We start from the raw sequence: 21257 nt of genomic DNA on the forward strand, positions 1-21257 counted from the left end.
AATAAATTATAAAATATATGTGACTTTTAATTGATTGTGATTTGAGCTGGATTTGATATTGTGTATTGTTGGATTATTATTCATAGTTAAAGATGATACAAGGCCATCAAGAAGGAAAGGAAAGACGAGAGTCGACAACGAGTAACTTAAATCTTCGGTTTGTATTTCTATAATTCGAATCACTAAAATTATTGCATATTTATATTTTTTTGCATAGTGTGGTTTTGAGGTAAGATGAAATTGATTAATTTAATTGAATTGTTACTATTGATATTGGTTATCAGAATAAATTAATTGTATATGAATTGGTTGATATTGAATTTGAAATTGATTTTATGCAGTTGATTTGTATGTTGACTTGAATCATAGAAAAACCATTAATCTTTATCGCTCAGCTTATAGTTTGTTTTTTGTGCAAATGTTAGGTTTATATCAAGGTCTCGAGCATCGACTTTAGCACCCAAACAAAAATCCGAGACTTAACAATGTTTGTATAGTTTCTTTTATTGGTTATATGGCATATACCTAGGTTGGGTTGGAATAGGTAATTCAGTTTGACCATATGTTATATATATGAAATTATAAATGTCATAACTTTTGGGTTAGACATGTTTTGTGATACATTAATAGTCTATTTGGTAATTTGTTAATATGCATATGTATATAAATGCCAAATAGTCCAATGAAGGACTTGAAAGAAATGGTTGAATGTTTGTGTGAATAAATGGTACATTTAGACATAATGAACTCAATTGATATATAATTTTGGTTGAAATTATTATTGAAATTGAAATTGAAAAGTTTTAGGTATTTGTAAACAAGTACCAAAATTTAACCATTTGAAAATAGTATGTCACGTTGCGATATCGAACAGTGGCCGTCGCAACAAGACTAGGTTGCCATGCCACGACACAATTTTGAATTTTGGTCATTGTAATGAGGCCTACTCATTATGTTGTGTCTCAACGTCAACCCGATGTTTTGAAAGTCATTTTTGATCTCGAGTTAACTTTAGAGCTTTCGTATGCTCGTGTAAGACCTAGAAACAATTGTTTAATGTATGGCAGACATGTTTTGATTGAAATTAATTATTTAATGGTGAAATTTGTACGAAATTTGATTGTAGTTGTTCCAGCAACAAATGTAACACATTGTAACTCTGATCCAACGATCGGGTCGGGTATCAGAGTGTTAAATTTTTAGAAGCAGTTTTCTTCTTGATTTTCTTGAAGGAGTCATGTGAATTTATTCTTTATCATTCAATTTTCCAAAGATTATTTCTTAAAGGGTTGATTAGAGTCATTAATTGAGTTTTTTAGAGTTTATATCTCAAAGGGTTCAATTGGACACTTATCCATCATCTGTCTTATCCATCGATTTATTTAATCCATCTTTCACTTTTTATTCTATCATTTATTTCTTTATTTATTATTTTGAATATTTATTCTTTATCCTTAAATTTCTTATTTTAGTTAGTTTATTTGTTTTTCTTGTTTTCATAAATCTATTTGGTTTTTTCTTTTTAGGTTAGACTTGAATATTTCTTTCTAGAGTCAAACAACTTAAATACGATCTTTTCCATTTTTGTCCTCTTTTATCAATGAAAAAGAGATAGAATTCGATATCGGTTTATTCTATAAACGTGGAATAACCTGACTCTGATACCAATTGTTGAAAATTTTAGTTTAGAAAACAATTTTCAATCACAATGACAATTTAAAAATTTGAAAACCGACCCGGTGTGTGATATTTATAGTAATAAAATTTTCCTAAAAAGTACGTGTGCTTTGTGCAAGATGGAATTATATTGTTCTCTGCTTTCAACTGAATGAGCTTTTCCTCTTTCCTCGTACCTCAAATTGTGTCGAGTATGGGCTCAAGCAACACTAACCAAAGATAAAACAAGAAACAATTTAATTACTTTCAGTAGGAAAGTAATTCTCTCAAATAAAAATCGATAGAAATTTCAATTCCCAGAAAATAGAATTTATTTTTAGGAACTAAATTCACACTACTTCTTGGCAAAATAACAATATGTGAAACTTATATATAAATATGTTTACTAGTGTCATCTATTTATAAAGAGAGATAGGAGAATGCTGGTTGAAAAATACTTAAACAAATAATATTTATTTAATAGAAAAATACTCTTCTAGTATAATTAGAAGAGAAGGGGCGACGCACCCTTTTAGATTTCTTTAGGGTTGTTGCCCCTCACATGTAACGTGAGGCAGATTGGGTCTCTCATGTATTGATCCAATTATATGTGCTTCCTAAACTTTTGACCCAGCATTTATAATTTAATTCAACCCAATATATATTTTCTATTTACCAAAAATAAATATTATTTAATTAATTAATCATATTAACTAAATTAATTTCCCAATTAAATAATTTTCTCAACCCAATTCTAATTCTATTAAAGTCATGACAACTTTCTTTGTAAAAGAATCTATAAGGAGATATATTTAATTTCCACATTCAACGGACTCATAGTGACTCATTAATTTAATTCCATTTTGAACTTCAATTATTTAATTATAATTAATTAAATAATAATTTGAAAACCTTAAATTAATTCTCAAGTCATTTTCATACTTATTGAGAAAACGCATTCATTTGTAATGTGACCCATTTCTCTAACTTAATTATTTCAATTCGTTTCTATTCATTTGGTTCTACATGCAATTCATTTATAATTTCAACGAGATAGCAGAGAGACCGATTAAGAATTTATAATTAGGGCTCAAATAATTTATAATTAAGTTCCCGCTTTTCGCCTATAAATTATAGATTTATTTAGTCATGAAGTCATTCCACTATAATATCGTGACTGAACTCTCCCTAATTACATATCATTAGAAAGCTACTTAATTAGTGTTCATCCAATGACCTTGTCATAAGTGTATTACTCTCATAGGATATCCTTAATCTTTTTTAGATGAATTCCTTCTCTCAATATGATCCTATTTTATCTTATGGTAATCATTACATCTTCCTTCATGAAAAGGCAATTACTATCAAATAGTGATCAAGTCATTTATCGCAAAGAAAAATGACCCATGAACAGGTTTGATTTTCATCAAACATGTAATGTCGATGAGAGGATATCATTTACCTATTAGTTGAGTTATAAATTTCGCTATTTTTAATGGTGCTATATGCTACAGAAGCCATATACCAATGCACCAACGTTCGTTTCCTTATCTATTTGAACTCAAGTTTTTACTTACTTCAAAGTATATGAATCGCGCATACATAGTCCATCATCCACTCAAGATGAAGATATGTCACACTATGAACATCACAAGTGAATAAATCCATAAATGGATTTAGGATCTATTCTACTTGGGTCCTATCCAATGTATTGTTAATTCAATCAATCACATCTATGTCTTTATCGTTTAGGAGTCATCTGCTCCAATGCTCAAGACAAAGCATCTCCCAAATTGGACTTGATATTGGCATATTATTCTTTCAATTGGTTTGCTCATTTCTGGTTAGACTAAAGATATGTTTAGGTTCATCTACTAATACAAGTTATCTTTTCGTATTATGATTCGACTACATAATACTGCTTAGAATTAATTAAACATTAGATAACTAGTGAGTCAATATTTAATTTTATTTTTCTTTGTGTGCAAAAATATTGAGGATAATATACAAAGAGTATAATGTAACTAATAGATATTTTATTAAACTAGTTTGTTTAAAAATACAAGTAAACTTAGACAAAATACTACACTAAGGGCACTAGGTCCCAACAATTATTACAACAATTATATGAACCACTATATAGTGGAAGTTTGTATTAAAATACTTAAAGATTTATAATGCTAGAAGCATGTAGAAATTTTCGGAAATTTTTCAATATATTTGCGTAAATATTTATTGAATTGATTGAACAAATGTATTATTATAGAAGGATCATTATCAAAGTTTGTTATGATTATTGTTGAAACTATTAAAAGATCAAAATATATTTTCCCCAAAATTCTTCCTCACCCATGAATTTCAAAAGAATAATAATTTAAACGTTTAGCAAACTCATTCAAGTAATCATTTGAAAAGTTAGTATTCAAGATTGAAATATGTAGAATATGAGATGTCATGTGATGTTGTCATGAAGGAGGGTAAATACACATAGTACTCCTTTTTCCTTAATTGAGGTTTTGTTCCATTGGGTTTTCTTAGTAAGATTTTTAATGAGGCAGCATGTTATGTGTATTATAGATATGTGTACTCTTTTTCCTTCACTAAGATTTTTTCCCTTTAGGGTTTTTATTTTAGTAAAGTTTTAGCGAGGTACATTATCTATCGATAGACATCTAAGGAAGAGTGTTATAAATATTTTATTATTATAGAAGTGGATGACCATTAGAATAAGAAGTTTGATGTACTTTAAGACTCTAATGTCCATTAGGAATATAATTTTATTTCATATATACTTCTTACGCCTATAAATATAAAATTTAGAGATATATTGTAAATATCTCTATTGATTAATAAAATATGTACTTCTCTTTGTTCTCCTATTTGTCTTAATGTATATTCTCTTTTATTCTTTATTTTATAATGTTAACAATATATTTTTTAATTTTTTTAGAGATAAATTCATTAATTCATTTAATGAATGGAACTATATAATTCAAAGAAATAATAGTAAACACTCGTCGTAGATGATGAAGGGCAAACTCCATCAACACAAGAAAGGCTTTAGCCTTAGCATCAATAGAACATTATGATATGTTGAAAATTTCCTTTGTCATAACTTAAGCACGACATATCTGGAGTGATTGCAAGCACTTAATACGATAAGAAAATGGATGGTCCAAAGCGGCGAGCAAAAATTGATAAAAGAATCGATCATTCACCAAACTAGAGAGGAAGACAACAAAATCATCCCTAAAATCACTTGTAAAACTAAGATTACATGCATAAACAAGACTAAAAAACATGCTACAAGAGCAAACAAAAACTTCTAAAATTGAAGACTTATTAAACAATAGAAAAACAAACAAAAAAACATTTAAAACTTAAGACAACACGAGTCCAAATCGACACGTGAAATAATTTATTATTCTAAAATACTCTCAAAACAAAAACAAATTAAGAAGTTAACAAAGAGCCACCCTCTTTCCAAGAAAAACTATTGGTGGCCGGTGGAGTTTTAGCGAACGACAAACACCATTATTTGTCCATCACAACTTGTGAAGACAACAAAGATACTCACAAAATAGATTTGCAAACTGAAAAGAAAAAAGACATGTGTAGTGAATGAAAAAAAGAAAGAAAGAAAAGGTTGATAGGAGAGGAAGGACGATAGCCAGCCCAGAAGCTGGAACCATCGTTGAGCAAAAACAAAAGATAAGAAGTAAACTACATGAAGAGAAAAAGATTATTATTATAATTTTTAAATCATCATTGAAAAAACCTTTAATGATAGTAAAATATTTTTATAACAAAATGCACAATATCAGAAAAAAAAAAAAAAGCTACACAACACATTACATTTAGAATTATTAGATATATAATTTCACATTGATTTATGTGTGAAAATTAGACAAGCGTTGAAAAAGCTAACTTTTTGCAGATAAAAATAAAAGTTAATGGGTAGCAGCTCAATTTGAAGATCGGGCTTCAGGCGTTTTGCATGGCTTGGGTTTTAAAGGGCCCTTTCATTTGTTTTGCGTAACAAATCAGTCTACCCACATGCTGCCTTCGTCCCTTTCAGGAGCTGTAGGCTTTCGAGGTTTATCCAAAATTTTTCTATAATTCCAATCTTAATCATTTTTTTCTTAAAAAGACAACCTTACCCAAATCTATTTAATCCAAAACTTAATTCATCAAAAATGAAAGATTGACCCAAATACAATGTAAGTATCATTGGATTACTCTGTATGGAAAAATACTCTCATATGTGTACAATCCACTTCTACTAATTTTGGGCTAAAAAAGAAAGGCACCAAAAAGAAAAGAAAAAGAAGAAGAAGAAGCAGCAAAAAGCATTCAACTCAATGTCTTTTGTCTTCGGTTAAGGGAGAGGGAAATGGTGGGAGTGAAAATAGAGAAGGTGTAAAATGGCAGACAAATCCCATAAAATCAGTATATGTTTGTTTTTTTGGAATTAAGTATATGGTTTATTGTAAGAAGTAAAAGGGTGGAAATTGGTTTAAAAGAACTTGAGTTGCCAATTTCGTGAATCAAAGTCTGCAAGGTCGTTATTGTAGTTTGACCCTCCACCACCACACCATGCACCCACTACCTACATATTTCAACTTTACGTGTAAATCAAAGGCAAAACCATTTATTTGAAAACTACTTTGGGTGAATATCTTGGATTGCGTACCTACAACTTTTACTTGGACCACAAGGTTGGAATGAAATTTAAAAGAGTTTAAATAAAAATATTAGGTTGGAGAAATGGGTTTGAAGAAAAAAGTTAAGTTCGTTTAAAATATGGGTTGGGTTCGGACTTGAACATTCAAAGCCTAAATTCGACCCATTTTTAAGTTTATAATACTTTTATTTTTATATATTATGTAATTTGTGACATATTAAAAAAATAAATTTATACTAAATATATAATACTACTCTAATCTAAAACATTAAAATAATGTTAAGATTACTACATAAAAAATTTAATAAATAAATAAAAAATAAAAAGTATTAATTATTAATTAAAATAAAATAAAATAAATTTTTTTAAAAAATTAAAAAATAATATGAATGAGCCTAAAATGGACTTGGATTAATCTTTTATAAATACGAGTAAATTTAAATAAAATTTTAAGCCCATATTTCAGATTAGGTCGGATTTGAACAAGTATAAAATAATGCTTATGCTAGACTCGATCCAACCTATGAATACCTTTATACCTAACTAATATTGCTAGGTGGTGTCCCCATTATGAATTAGTTTCAGCGTGGGTGCGTTGGAGTTAATAGTTCAATCGTTTTCGTCTTTTACCTTTGTTTCGTCGGTTTGTTCTATGGGAAAATCTGATTTTGTTAGTCTTTTGCCTTTGCCTTTAACATCTCAATTTTTTGCTTTCTCATTTTTAATTACGTTATCAATTATTATTTGGGCTATATGGGTATGTGGAGCTTACCACACAATGCTGTGTAAGTAAAATAAATATTTATGAATGAGTTGGATTGTAATTCACCTATCACTATAATATATATATATATATAATCAACAAAATTTGAGCTCATTAAGATATCTTTCTATTAATTTTGATATTTTGAATCTTTTATTACAACATTTATCACATTTATAAAAAATTTTGATTTTATTGAAATATTTGGTCAAGTAGATTTATTTCTTAAGAAAATTTATCCAATAATTTTAAATATGTTAAAAGACTTTTTTAATTAATTCATAATAATATAACAAATAAAAATGTTAAACTTTATATTATTTTTTCATTAACTAGAAATACGAAAAGGAAAATTATATCACTTAAGAAATGTTCCTATGAGCACATATTTTTTGTTAAAATTAGAGATTATGAGAAAATTCTCGTGTGCTTATACGTTGATAATCTTATTTTATTAAGAATGATAACATCATGTTTGATGTTTTCAAAATATTTGTGATACATGAATTTGAGATGTTTAATTTTGGGAAGATACATTATTTTTTTTTGGCCTAGAAGTGATGTAATCTAATGATGGTTCTTTCGTTTCCCAAAAAAAAGTACGGAGGAGAAATTTTGAATAAACTCAAGATGAACAATTGTAACCCTACTAATACTCCAATTGAGTTTGGCTTGAAGCTAAATAAAGGATGAGAGGGGAAGAAAATGGATAGCACACTTTACAAGCAAATTGTAGGGTTATAAAGAGAAGATCAGACATTATATATTATGTGAATTTTAGTAGCAGGTGTATGGAGAGTCTAACAAAAAGACACATGTTAGTTTCTAAGAGAATTCTTACCCACAAGGAATTAAGAATTTTGGGATTTATTACAAAAAAAAGGTGAAAAGTCAAATTTGATTATTGACTTCACTCATAATGCTTATGTAGGAGACCAATATGATAGAAAGAGCACTTCAGGCTATGTTTTTATGCTTGTCACAGGGGCTATTTCATGATCATCAAAGATGCAATCCATCGTCACATTATTAAGCACATAAGTTAGATTTGTTGTTGCTATAGTTTGTGCTTGTCAAGCTATTTGGCTTAGGAGAATCCTTAAAGAGTTACGATTCAAGCAAATAAGAGTCACTATAATTTTTTGTGATAAAAACTCAACTACTAAGGTCAAATAATCTTATACTATATGGAAGAAGCAAGCATATTGATGTTAAATATTACTTTCTACGATATCTTAAAGTGACGAAGGACAATTGAACTAGAGACTTGCAAAGGTGAAGATAAAGTTGTTAATGTATTTACCATGTCCCTTAAGTTGACATTATTTATTAGATTCAGAAAATACTTGAAAAAATCAAGTTTGCATCAAGTAGCAAATATGTATTAAACTAAAAATATAAGAGATGAATTGTTGAGATTTATTAGGTGAATAACACAATATCCCTATCATTTAAAATTTACCAAATAATTTTTAATTGAATTATTTTTTACTATTTTTAGCTAATTTAAAACTTGTTCTAGAAGGCTCAAACTATGTAAATAAAATCATCAATTCATTTATCTTTCATTTGAGTATATAACACCCTTTTCTTTCTTTCTCTATTTGTATGTGTAATAAATGTATGTGTACCTTTCCCTCATATACAATATGTTAGAATATTGAATACCAATATAATTGTACTTTGTACATAAAGTCGCAAATCAATATGATATTTTTATCATATTAGTCGAAGATATCGTTTTATCAAAATAGTTTTAGGATTATCGTTTGGTACATTAGTGGTGGGATTTTCTCAACTTTACAAGTAAAATTAAAAAATTATTTTATTTACTTATTTAAAATATCTATTAATGAAATGTGATAATTTTTAATTTTATTTATCAAATAATTAAAAAATCACATCTAATATATCAATTAATTATCTACAAAATTTTTACATAAAATAAATTATTAAATATTTTAATTTACTCAAAACTTTAATAAAAATATTAAAATTTCCTTTAGTATGTTTTAAGAAAGGAGAACAATATTCATAACAACCACATGCATCATTAATTAATCAAAGTTTGGTGTGGTGTGTTTACAACCCCTTTTTCTTTTGGAGATACTTAAATAACACCTCCTATTACTTTGACTTTCATCATTCTTTTTGTCAAACATCCTTTAGAGAAGAAATCTTGAATATTTCCAATAAGCATGTTTTCATACACATCCAACATATAATGAAAAATGTTTATATAAAATTTAAATGAATTTTGGGTAGAAATGCTTATTTTATATATTTAAAATTTATTTTGTTATGGGTATAAATTTTATTATGATCATTTTATTGATTTTATATAAAATATAAAAAGCATATATATATAATTCATTAAGAAAATTTCAATAATATCAATTAAGTTGCTCGCCTTAATTCGCTCCTAATGTTTGGTTGTTTGGCTACTTTGGCCCTTAACATTTTTTTATCACATTCACACGTAACGTTTTTTTGGTCAAATTGGCCTATTTTAACAGAGATGTTGATGCGGTCGTTAGGTGACTAACAACGCTGATTTGAATTTTTTTTTCCTTCATCTAGGCGCCATATGTATGTAAATGCTGACGTGGCATTATTTTGTCTTATATGCCATGTCAACAAATGAATTTAAAATAAAAAAACAATAAAAAAACCCTGAAACACACACGGACACAATTAAAACAATGTAAGAGCTCCTAAATGAATAACCCTAAATCTCGAATCCTCTCATTCTCCACTAAAATTCTGTAGAAATTGAAGCTTAAAATCTAATAGGTTAGTAAAAGAATCGAAAATATTGTTTGAAAAAAGTGGTTGGAAGCCATAAATAGAGAAGTAGCCCTATTCGAAGTTGGTTTCTTCATCATGAGGGGAGTTTGTTTATGATGGAGAGAAAATAACATGTTTCTGTAACAAGTTAGCTCCGAGAGAGACTTTGTGGAACAATTTAAACCCAAGTAGAAGGTATTATGGTTGCTCGGATTTTCGGGTAAGCATATATTTAGCCAATTTGTTTTAGGGTTCATAAGAAATTAGGGATCTTTTTAGTTTGTATGATTTTTGTGTCAGTTAGCCAATTTGTTTTTGGGTTCATAAGAAATTGGAGATTTTTTTAGTTTGTTTGATTTTGTGTCGGCTGGAATAAATTTGTGCTACAATTCGTCATAGCATTAGATTTTTGAGTGAATTGTAGGTTTTATGTAAAAAAGAAGTCGAACTTTTTTATGTGAATTGTAGGTTGGTGGATGCGAATTTTTTAAGTGGTATAATGATAAGTTGTGTAACAGGGCAAATGAAGTAATATGTGAATTACGTGATAGCGAAAGAAAACTTGCAAAAGAAAATACAAGACTTAGGAAGCAGATTATGAAGTGTGGAATTGTTGAGATGTTTGAGAGTGGTAGTAGAAGCAATAATATTGAGATGTCTGAAAGTGGCAGTGTGCACAATGTAGCCAAGGACAGCCAAACAAAAGAGGTCAATCATGATGTTGTGGATCACATTGAATTAAACACAAAGACTAAGAGCTTGAAGCAAAATTTAAATCACTCAAGAAAGAGAAAGAGTTTTATAATAAAATATTTATTTGCAGTGTATTATTTATCTTATGTGTCACATTATTTACGAATATTAAATTTTGAAAATATGGTGTCATGTTATTGTATTTTGTATATCTAGCACCTTCGAACTTTATTGTTGACATTAATTGTCACATTCGAATTTGTGTTTGTGGCTAATTTGAAGGAAGCATAATGAAAGGTCTACAAGCAAAATGAACAAAAGAATGTTTGTCGAAAAAAGAAGTTACATGTACTAAAATGTTAGATATTCAAAATAGTAACTAACAAAATGACCCTCTACATAGTTGCCTATAGCAGTAATGGTATACCACATCAAATTGTTACATATACCATTATTATTATACCAACTTCAAGCAAGTCCTAGAAGCCTAAAATACAGAAAACATCTTAGGCAACTATTACATGTAATGGCAAACAAAAAAACATGTTAAGCAACTATTTCAACAAACAAACAAAATGTTTAGTCAGAATAACAACTCAATTCATTTCTTCATCTTCTTTGTTGCAGTGGATTCTTGTGTGCTGATAAGTTCCTAATATACCATCCTTTTTTGGCTACTAGTTCATGTACTCATACCAAACTGAGAAAAAAAATCACAACAGTTATGCTCATCTTGGAAACTTTTCACTTGCATGCACCTAGACACCCTCCCCACCTAAACCTTCAACACCTTCACCACCCTCACTGTCACATCCTAAAAATTGGGTTAGTAAAAATTAGGTTAATGAACCGAAAGAGTGGTCACCCGAATTTTAGTTATTATTTATTTATTTTAGATGATCTTTTGATATTAATAAATATCAATTATAGTAGTTAAGTAGTGGTAGAGCTGTCCATGATGACTTGTGTTCGAGTCCCTTCCCTCACACTGTTTTCTATGTGGTGCAATTTTGCCTCAAACCTTAACAAAGGTCACACCATATTTTTAAAATAAATGTGGTAGAAATTAAATTAGGGAAGTGAAGTGGTCAAGTGGTTAAGTGCTCTTAAGCTATCCTGATGGTCTTAAGTTTAAGTCCCCTTGTTCTTATCTTTTTTTTAAAAAAAATTAACACAATTTTCATGTGCATAATGTGCTTGCAGTCCACCTCATTATTACCATGTTTAGGAGGATTCCTTTTTCCTCTTTATGAGTTAAAATTACCACATGTTGAGGTAACATGATCCCATTTTTACTCTATATCTCCCTCCCTTGCCAAAACTTCATATCTTGCCTTTTGTTGTGGTTCATTGAACCTAGTCACAGTTAACCAAGCTTTCACCACCCTTTGTCGTCCCTACCTCCTTCCTTCTCCCTTATTCCTTTTTTTTTCATTTCTTTCACCTCCATTTTCTCTCAACTTGAAAAAAAAAGAACCACCACCCCTTTTCTTTTGTCTTTGCTCTTCTTTCACCATAACTGACCATTGTACGACCATCAACACACCTTTTAGCCACCATAAGCATCGCCCTTCCTTGCTCCTCCTGACTTCTATCATCGACCGTCGCCACGAGCCACCGCGGATGCTTCTCCTTCTCCACCTTATTTTCTTTTTTCACTCCTTTCTCCCTCTCATTTTCGTCGAAACCCCATAACCCTCCACCGTCGGACTGCCACTCCACCATCACTGGACTACTGTCGGACTACCACTTCACCATCGTTGGACCACCACCGAGCTACCATCGCCGTCGTCATCAATAGCCGAGATTCTTCATTTTTCTTCCTCTTTTACTTGTAGACTCTTTAATTGAATAAAACCACATTGTCTCTTCACTCTATCAATCATTTTAGATCACTCAAATCATCCATCTCATTCCTCCTCGATTCATCGAGCATTCCGTATTGAATCAAATGAAAGTGTGGTTATTTAGATCATAAAATTCTTCACTTAAAGGTTTCATTTCTTGGTCGAATTGTATAGTGCCATAGTGTCAATATAATATTTTATTTTTTGATTATTATTGTACTAATATGATTTCATATCGACTTTGAAGGGCCAAACGATATTCGTAGGGGAGACCCCTAACTTCACAATTGGAAATCCTCATTTCGAGAGTCTTAAATTATGGGGGTAAGCATTGATGAAACTTTTAATCATCGATCTTTTAAGTGACGAAAATATTATCAAAGGATCCTAGTTAATAAACGTTACTTATGTGTTAGATTGTCTTGCGAGATAGATTGAGTGAAATCGTTAAAAGGGATTGTGGCAATCAGATCTATAAGATAAGGTATGGGATTTAAACCTTTAATTTGTGTGTAATATGTTCAATTTCATTTTAATAATATGATATTAAATAATTAATTGACAGTACATTAAGTACTCCAAGAGGAGTTGAAAAACTCATCAAGAAAAAACCCTTTATCTATGTAAGATTTTATAATATTTTAACTTTTTTATATATTTTTTAGTTAAATATTTTTAATTTTTATAAGATTTTATAATATTCGTTTTGTTTAATTTTTAAAAATTAATTAATATTTTAGGGTGGGTTAGGGAAGAGAGCGAGACTTTTTTTTTTAGATGGAGGTGGAGGTTGAGATATTAAGTTTATAAAAAAAATTAATTTGAGGCCAAAGTCAAGGAGAAAGATGTAAAAGTTAGATTATTGTTAGGGCGAGCAAAATCCATTCCATTCCGTACTATTGTCATCCTTACTTATATATAAATAATTCTTGTATTCATATCATATTCATAAAATTGATATATTGGTAGTGTGCATTTTTTTTTAATTCCTTAAATAGAGTTACAAATTTGTCCCATGTACCATATATATATAATTTTGTACTATTTCCTACACAATTATCATTATCCTTTGTGGGGAGTGCATTGCATTTATCGGACACATTACAGATACCTTAGACGAGAATTGACGAGTAACTGAAGAAAGGCCAAAACAGGTCTGACATTGGGATGAGGAACATCGGCTTGTCAGGACGCTGTCCCGACGAGGCGAATGGGATGTCGCAATGTCACGACATGTTCTCCTATTTGGCAGCCGTGTTTTAGACTTCAAGTAAAACTTATTCTTCCAGTTAGACTTTGATTATTTTAAGGATACTTTAGTATGATTAGAACTCTAATCTTAACCTATTTAAAGAGGCCAATTAAGAGACAATTAAAGATGTAGTACTACAAGGCTTTTCTTTTGGGGCCGACAAGATGTAGTTGCAGATGAGTTTTGGTTAGAGTTTTCGTGGTAACTATGCAGAGAGTTTTGTACCCCTTTTGAAAGAAGTATATGAGAGTTAGGGCTTTATATTCAGGGTTTTGGGTAATGTATGTTTAGTACATTTAGGTTTATTTTTTTCATATTGTACTCTCATCTATTTACTCATTTAGTGAAAAGTCGAAACCTCTTTTGCTCGTGGTTTTTATCCTCTTCGGAGAAGTTTTCCACGCAAAATTTATGTTCGATCTTCTCTACATTTTCTATTTCGTTGTTTATACGGGTCAAGCCCCAACAATCTTAATTTTATTTGTAAATTTTTTAATTTCCAATATGAGTGTAACATGAATATATATTTTGATACATGCACAGATGGGGTGAAATTTATTTAATTCCAATCACCAAAGCTACCAAATTTCAGGCTTGGGAAATCAGCTGATTTGCAATGAATTTTTGGATGAGATCTTGGTATTTCTGGGTTAAGATGTCTTCATGGCGTTTGAAGATCTGTCTCTTAGCTTCAAAATACATTTTGAATCTCTCGATTTTGAATTCAGGAGCTTGATTTATGACCGTTTTAGTGAAGACTGTGCGAGCATAATTTTTGAACGAGATTTTGACGGGAATTACGAATTTCAGGCTTTTAATTCGAGTTTAAATCATATTGGGTTCGGGTTTTAAGCTTAATTTTTATTATATATGAGCCCAATATTGTATTTATTAGCTCTTATTATTTTATTATTATTCTGAATTTTTTATGATTATTAAGTATTTTAAGTTATTTAGGAGTTTTATGTTAACAAGAAAGTTTAGTTTAAAACTACTTCTTATTTAGATTAAATTAGAGTTATAGTATACTTAGGAGTTTTATTTAGATTTATTTAGCTAGCCTATACATAGGCTTTTGCATTGTACACAATACAGATAATTTATTATTATTCTATTTTTCTTTTGAGTTAATAAATTCTCTCTGGGTTTTTCTTTTCAAGAATTTCTCTTGAGTTTCTTTTAGAAGAGTTTTAACAATTTTTTTAGATTGTGGGGATCATCTTCAAATTTTTTCTTGCCAAAGTTTCTATCTTGGAGGGGAAATTAGAGCTGCTTGAAGGGGGTTGTGGATTCTTTGTGTTTCCAAGGCTTCTTAGGACTTCTACACGCTGCGTTCTATCTTTCCATTTATCTTCTTTATTCGCTTCCTTAATCTTTAATTTATTATTTTATTTTAGTTATTTATTTTAATTGTTGTATCTGACTTGGATTCAATTTCGTTTCAGGTTGTGTCAAAATCTAAGTTTCTTTCCGAACGTCTAGAGCCCTAAGTCAAATCCGCAACTTTGATAAACTTTACGATCCGCTTTCGCGTTCATCCTTCTCATCTTTTATCATATTTTTTCAATAGAATGGATGGATTTAAGGTTAGAGATGAAGTTCTGCCTAATAATGGATAACATTAAAACCTTATTATACCCACGTTTTAAAGGTGTGTGGAAATCCAAACATATTGCGAACAAAACACTGCTTTGATTTTGAATGGAATTAGGTTTGATAGTATGGGGAAGAAACCTTTTTCCTTAAAATTCTTGCATTTGGGCGCCGCATGTTTGAAAAGGATGCTACTTTCCTTAATAAAACATTAATGTCCTTTTGGGAAATTTCATACTTCATACTTGTGCCGTACGATAACTTGCCAAACCAAACTGCAAAAAAGTCCATGCCCACGTCCCTTCATTTTACATGCAAATATCGGCTCATATTCTTTCCATTTTTTTTATTCCCATTATTTAAACATCAATTTATTTATTCAAAATCAAAATTAAGTAAGATATTTGTAAAGGTTTGAACGTCAAAAAACAAGTTTGTACAAAAAAAAATTAAATATTAAGTTAAAAAGATATAATACTAACTTTTATATATATATATATATATATTTGTTAATTTGACCTTTATTCTTTTTTTAATTAAATTTAGCTCTCGACTTTTTTAAAAAGTTGAATTTGACCACCAACCTTTTAAAAAGAATTAAATTATTGTTTTTAATGGAAATATGGACTAAAATGTTAAAATTTTTAACATGGCAGATATTGCAATGTAATCTACATGTATCATGCTTATTTTTTCACAATTAATAACTTTTTATAATTTTTTATTTTTATTTTTATAATTTAAAAATATTTATTGACGTGGTATATAAGATAAATAGTTTCATGTCAACATGAAAGTATCATGTGGGTTGTCGCATCAACATTGTTAAAAATGTTTTAGTCTACAATTCTATTAAAAAGTGATTTTAACTCTTTTTGAAAGATTAATGGTCAAATTTAACTAAAAAAATAAGGTCTAAATTTACATAATATGTAGACATAGAAAGTTAAATTTAACCTTATGTCAATTTAAAATTAACATATATTGATTTTTAAAAAATTTTAAAAAAAGGCTGGTAAAATGAAATTGGATTAGCCTTATGAAAGAGCAATATTGATAAGTTTAAACAAAATTTAGAGTTTATTATATATGTTCTTTTGACATAATACTTAAAACTAGTTCTTCTTCAACTCATAAATAGGAGGACAATATATTTCAATAAGACTCGAACCTACATCTTCCTACATTAATATCAATACACATACCAATTGAACTAAGGTTTAATCATTATTAAGAAATACTTAAAAAAAACTTGTTTTACTTTACTATTTATATGTTTTAAGTGGGATTGATTTAAATGTATGAAACCTCATTCTTTAAATTCTTAGTCACCGAGTAAAGAATCAGAGTTAACTTTTTTGGCCTTCATTCAACTTCAACAATGATTTTCAATTTTCAAAAAAGGTAAATGAGAGAAAAAAAAAGTGAAATAAAAAGGTTGTGACAACATGTTGAAAAATATGGTCTACAACGTTTAAAAGAAGAGAAAGGTTAATTTATACATGGAAAAGCATTTCACATGTTATTAGTGAGAAAAAGAAGCCCACTACTTCCCCATGCATGTACTTGTGTTCTTCATGCAATTTATGTTTTTACACGAATTTGTTCTTTTCTTATGTTTTAATCAATTTAATTTATGATTTTTTTTCTAACACTTAAGAAACATTACTTATAATTGAATTTGAATAAATTAAAGTAGACCTGATTATGAGTCAAATTACTCGTCCAGGTTTGAAGGTTAACTCGAAAAGTGGTAGGATTTAGGCAACAATATAAGTTCAAAAAATAGGTTTGGACAAAAAAATTAGGTCCATTTCTAAACAAGTTGGGCCTCATGTAAAATTTTTTGGCCCGAGCTTGGCCTGAATTTGTCTAATTTTTTCTCTGCTATTTACTACTGTTTTGATGTTGTTTTGCTATTATATTGCTACTATTTTGTTGTTATTGTTTAAATATTATATAATTCTTGTTTCATTATTAATTTTGCTACTATTTTTGAGGCACTTGCTTACAACTTTAGTGTTATTTAAGTATAAATATTTTTAAAAATATATTTTTAATTTATTGAAAAATATTTATTTTAATAAGTGTATTTGATGTGTTATATTTTTTAAATTTATTTTTATATAAAAAAATTAATACAGACAAGTTAAATCAGACTTGAACAAAATTTTAAACTTATTTTTTCAGTTGAACCGAATCCGAACTAAAAAAGAAACCTAAAATTTTATATTAAACCACCCCAAACCAACCCGGCCCGTGATGAATTCTAATAATAAGTTGGGGAAAATTACATATAAAAGCTTTTTTTTTTAAAATTTACCGAAATGAGCTCAGTAAATAATTATTTACCGGAATGACCCTATTTCCCCGAAAGCGCGTTCACGTCGGTAGCGATGTCGGGACGATGGCAGAAAATCGTCCTCGAGGAAGCGTTTTGCCTACGGATGTAAATCGCTCCCTCAAGGGCGCGCTTTATGTCCAAGTAGGCAAAACGCTTCCCCAGGGACGCGTTTTGCCCGTGTATCTTGCAATTAGGGTTTTGTGTTATTGGGTTAGGGTTAGGGTTTCGATGTTTTTAAGTTTAGGGTTTTAGAGAAAAAAATTAAATAAATAAGGGATTAGGGTTTAGGGTTTGTCAATTAAATTAATTCTAAACTTTTCAAAATTGGATTAGGTTTTGTGTTTATTGTTTTTTTTAAAAAATTAAATTAGGGTTTAGGGTTACTTGAGTAATTTAATTAAAAATTATTTAAAAATCAGATAAGGGTTTAGAGTTAAGGGTTTTTAAGGAAAAATCAAATAAACTAGGGTTCAGGGTCACTTGAGTAAACTAATTATCAATTTTTATAAAATTTGATTAGGGTTTAGGGTTTAAGATTTTTAAGTAAAAACTCAAATAAATTAGGGTTTGGGGTTTAGGGTTACTTAATTAAATTATTTGTTAATTTAAAGAAGCTCCTAGGTGGACGCGCTTTTGCTACAGTAGCTCTTGAAAAAATAATTTCGAGTAGACGTTTCTGAACAAATAGTGTCAAAAACGCTTTAAGAAGGATTCTTTGTCAGCAGAAGTACTGAAAGAAGCTCCCACGTGGACGCGCTTTTGCTACAGTTGCTTTTGAAAAAATAATTTCGAGTAGACGTTTCTGAGCAAATAGTGTCAAAAACGCTTTAAGCAGGATGCTTTGCCACTAGAAGTACTGAAACGCTTTTGCTACAAGAGCTCTTGAAAAATAATTTGAGTAGATGTTTCGAGCAAATAGTGTCAAAACGCTTTAAGCGAGGATGCTTTGTCGCCAATCTTGAAAGAAGCTCCCACGTGGACGCCGCTTTTTCTCTGATGGCGCATGTTTGTCTTAGGCTATAAATGATGCAAAATTTTTTCTCAGATTGCATAACTTATAGCAAAAAAAAATTAGAGAGGCTAAGAATGATAGAAATTAAAGATGAGTGAACGTACTAGTGCTGTTATTTACTATGATAGTGAGGTTTGCCACACCGAGAACGATGTTATTTTTTATCGGAGAATACAGTGCGACTGATTTTTAACCAGAACATAGATTTGACAGAACTTCGTAAAGAATTAGGCATAAAATATTCGAAACGACGCCAATGAAAGTTTTGTCTAGTACGTATCGATTTTGTTCTTCTATTAATCCAGTGACATATGACTTGTTCGACATAAAAGGTGCTCGTAGCTTGGAGGCAATGGTGCAGACTCATCTAGCTAGTGGAGCACCTTATGTTGAGTTATACGTACAATTTACATCGCCAAATGATGCACTTGCAACTAGTGTTCGAGAGGTATCCACGACCCCTGCTTGACACCCGGTTAGTGGGTTACAAAACACTGAACAACCCATGTTTGGTAGCGGTGTGGAATACACAACCCCTGCACGACACTCTATCGGTGAATGGGACATGCATCTCTGTGGGTCGATGTTTGATGCTGGAAATACATACTGGGGAACAACATCAACTTCTAGTGGTTGGCAATCTACATCCAATTGAGGACGTTATGAAACGCCCAGAAGAAGGGATGATGTACTCCCTACGACGTCCACCGGTGAGGGGACCTCGTACGTTACAGATGATGGTGGGTTAAAAGATGACTCCGATGTGGATCCACCTCGAGAGCCCGGGCCCGATGGTGCAAAAGTTGCATTATTCTCTGAATCGGAGCCTATTCTAATCAAACTGAAGATGTTGAAGGGGTTCAGATGAAGAAGAAGATCCACAATTCAAGGCATACTCATCTCTAGCCTACATGCATAATGTCGATCTATCTGCAGATGATGCGTTGGAGTTTCCTAATATACCACATCGATTCTGTGATCGTACAAGTTCGATACTGAATTTTGGTGAATTTGAAGTTTGTAATCAGTTTTCCAACAATGATAGTTTTATTGGTGCTTTGAAACAACATAGCATCAATAGCGGCGTTAACTACCACGTCGTTAAGTTCAAAGCTGATAAGTTTGAGGCGAAGTGTGCAGTGCAAGATGGTACATGTTCATGGAAAATCTATGCCTCGTTGAGGAAAAGGACAGAGTTGTGGGAGATTAAAAAATACAAAGGTCCACATACATGTGCTGTAGGTACAATATTTAGGGTTTCTGAATAATACTATTTTTATGTAATGTTGCATTATGTAATGTACTCCGTTTATAGGTATTTCACAAGATCATCCCAAGATGGATTCAGCTATGTTAGCAAGCTTGATACTACCCATGGTGAAGGTAGATCCCAGGACTTCAGTGCCGGTATTAATTGTCAATATTTTTAGTCAAATGGGGTACACGCCCTTTTACCGCAAGGCTTGGATAGCTAAGTAGAAGGCGTTGGAGAAGATGCATAGTGGGTGGGACGCTTCATATAATAAAATATGGCAGTAGTGTCAAGTACTAGAGAGATACGTCCCAAGTTGCATAATAGACCTTCAAACGGAACATGCGTACTACAACGACCATTGCTACGTGGATGCCAAGTGTTTAAACACCTATTTTGGACCTTTAAGCAATGCCGAGACGTATTTCCATACTGCAAGCCATTGGTAAAAATTGATGGTACCTTTATGTTTGGTACATATACCCATCGGCTATTGGTAGCAGTGGAATAGGATGGCAGTGGGAGAATTCTTCCACTTGCATTTGCAATAACACAGGGGGAGTCAGCTGATGACTGAGATTTCATTCTATCTAGGTTAAGGAGGCATGTGTGCCCCCAACCTGATATCTGTGTTATTTCGGATCGGGCCACCGGTATACTAGCTGCAACTGATCGATAGGGAAGCTTATGGCAGCGCACACGCCATCGGTTTTGCCTAAGACACGTTGCTTCCAACTACTACAGGCAATATCCATCCAAGAGTGAACGACGACAAGCGACCAACATCGGTATTTAGTCTCTATTAATATAATTTCGTTTGTCATTTTAGATTTATTCTAATTGAAAGAGTGGTATGTAATATTCGTTATGAACTTATATTGGCATGGTATGAAATAAATAAAGATCGTTTTCAATGAGATGTTGGCAATTTTGTGTTCAATTAATGGCGAAGGCGCGGACTACCTTTGTAACATACTTTTCGAACAGTGGGCACAAACATACAACAGCGGCCTACGATATGGTCATATGACCTCAAACCTAACTGAATACATAAATTCTGTTCTAAAAGGAACGCGCCATCTACCGGTAACATCGGTAGTACGAGAGACATATTTTCGTTTGGCGGCACTATTTCCAAAGCGAGCAGCGAGTTATGCAAGCCAGATGCAGAGAGGCCATGTATGGTGCAGTAAGGTAGTGCAAGAAATTAACAAGTCCAAGGCGCAGGTGAACACCATACATATAGTGTGTCACGATCGAGACAACTTATGGTTTCGCGTGACAGAGTTTGACAGACTGTGCCAAGGTGTTATTGGCGGGCAATATCGTGTACACTTGCGAAATATGACTTGCAACTGTGGGATGTTTGACGCA

This window comes from Gossypium raimondii, chromosome 6, assembly GCF_025698545.1.
Source record: "Gossypium raimondii isolate GPD5lz chromosome 6, ASM2569854v1, whole genome shotgun sequence".
In the NCBI taxonomy this organism is placed as follows: Eukaryota; Viridiplantae; Streptophyta; class Magnoliopsida; order Malvales; family Malvaceae; genus Gossypium; species Gossypium raimondii.